The sequence below is a fragment of the Mesoplodon densirostris genome, chromosome 2 (assembly GCF_025265405.1).
Source record: "Mesoplodon densirostris isolate mMesDen1 chromosome 2, mMesDen1 primary haplotype, whole genome shotgun sequence".
NCBI classification, from domain to species: domain Eukaryota; kingdom Metazoa; phylum Chordata; class Mammalia; order Artiodactyla; family Ziphiidae; genus Mesoplodon; species Mesoplodon densirostris.
The window spans coordinates 101,641,067-101,643,441 of NC_082662.1; the positions used below are offsets into that span (position 1 = coordinate 101,641,067).

Sequence of the window (2,375 nt, forward strand, 5' to 3'; positions counted from 1 at the left end):
AGCTATAATGGAAAAGAATCTGAAAAAGTATGTATATATATACATATATATATACATACACACATACACACAGTATATGAATCACTTTGCTATAGACCTGAAACACAATATTGAAAATCAACTATACTTCAATAAGAAATTTTTGAAAAATGATGGAGAAGGGGATTTGCATAAAATGAGTCAGTTAAAGAAGTCCTGAGGAATCCAGTCTCATTTTAGGAGAGCTCATTCTAAATTCAGGGTACATATGAAACTGAGGATTTGCAAAATAATTCCATAAAACTATACCTCCATTTGAAAATGAAGATTACCTGTCCCAGAGCATTTCACCTATGTATGCTGAAGGTAGGATAATAAAAATATCTCCAAGATTTCTAAAATTTCCATTTGAGTTAATAGAAGCTGTAACATCTCAGTTCAAAAGAAACAATCTGGGTTCTGAGGTTAAATAGAAATGCTCCATGGCATGAATTTCACAAATCTTTTTTGAATTAAGAGTAAAAAAAACATTAAAGGTTAATTAATCTCAGAATATTTACACTTAAATTTACATACATACTCCGTGATAGTAGAGCTGTTTGATGCAGTAAGGTTCAGTTGGAACAGCTAATATAATACTTATTGAATGTGATTAAACTTTGAGCTTAGTTGCCGGTTATGATTTCTCACAATTTCTTTTATTTATTTATTTGTTTGTTTATTTATACATTTTTGGCCATGCCACTTGGCTTACGGGATCTCAGTTCCCCGACCAGTGATTGAACCTGGGCCACAGCAGTGAAAGCGCTGAGTCCTAACCACTAGACCACCAGGGAACTCCCACAATTTGCTTTTTAAGGTCACAATTTTTGGTCACCAAGAACTGTTACATCAGTTTTAATAATAACACTGCCTTATATTAAAAACTTTATTCCACAGTGTCAAAATTAAATTTAAAACTGCAAGTGTCTTCAGGAAGAAAAAGATTCAGAGAGAAGAAGAAAGGGAATAAAATACAAGCATTCAAAAGAAAAATTATGGATAAAAAAATTCAAAACCCAGAGGTGGACTCAACACAATTCTGCCAAATTACCAAATTCCTGTCCTTGTTATTTGAAATTTTTTATTTTGGCATGATTTCTAAATACCAATTTTCTTCACATTTTAGAAAGGACATAAAAATATGAAGTAATAGTGAAGAAAGGGAAGTTAGAGACTGTGTCCTTTGAAGTCCTTTACTATACAGGAGAGTTTTGCTCAGTAGAATTCCAGATTATAATCTAGACTATAATCTATAAACATTGTTTTCTGCAATCCAAAGTAGACTCTCCAAAACCTAAATACACTATTTTTATTTATTAATATATGACTGATTTTGCCCCAGGGTTTGAAGCACAAATGTACTGACTACTTTAAAATAATAAATAAACAGGTATGGAGTTAGGGTTATGGTAATCTACATTACTCCTTTTGAATAGAAATGCTAGTATACCACTGCTGGTATCTACTTCACACCTAGTTCTTTGAGGCCAATTTGGGAAAATAAGTAGTCACAAGGAGGAAGACAGCAGAGAAAGTTGTTCTTCCTTTTCTTGAAAAAAAGAAAAAGTATGACTTGAACTGCTCACTGAAATATTTAACACTATAATCAGCTTCATAATTTTTAATAGTTTTATAGTTGGTTTTATGTAAAAGTATCTCATAGGTTTTTATGAATAAAGATTAAAATTCTACCTCTATGATTTACTCATCATTCTTACAAGTTTTCATCCCAATGCTTGCTTCGGCAGCACATATACTAAAACTGGAATGATACAGAGAAGATTAGCATGGCCCCGGTGCAAGGATGACACACAACTTCGTGAAGCATTCCATATTTTTGTGGGATAGGAGGGTGGGAGGGAGAAGCAAGAGGGAGGAGATATGGGGGTATATGTATACGTATAGCTGATTCACTTTGTTATAAAGCAGAAACTAACACACTATTGTAAAGCAATTATACTCCAATAAAAATGTTAAAAAATTTTTTTTCATCCTAAATTCAAGACAATTACATTTGTCTCCTTTTAGTTCTTTCCTGTATACATAATTGTTTAATGTCCGTCACTGAGTCTGAACATCATTATTACTACTACATCTGAGCCCACTACTTCAAAGAAGTAACAAAGTTGTTTTTGTAAAGTACCTGATAATCCACAAAAGACTAATAAATTAAGTATTGTTTGTCTAACATAAGCATTACTTACACTAAGCACAGATAGATAGTTATTTGCAAAGTTGTTTTAAAGGGCATTTCTGGACACTAAAAAAGTATCAAAAATGAAATTTTGTTACCTCAAAATACAATTATAGGTTCAACTTAAGTCTTTAAATGCTGACGATGTAAGTCCTAGAAT

The 2,375-nt window shown here is 32.1% G+C and overlaps 1 non-coding gene across 1 annotated transcript; it reads left to right on the forward strand.

Moving 5' to 3' along the window:
* Window positions 1-1,753: 1,753 nt before the first annotated feature.
* Window positions 1,754-1,860, forward strand: LOC132484695 (U6 spliceosomal RNA). Its single transcript, XR_009531257.1, has one exon. It is a non-coding gene; the product is annotated as a U6 spliceosomal RNA (small nuclear RNA).
* The last annotated feature ends 515 nt before the right edge of the window (window positions 1,861-2,375 follow it).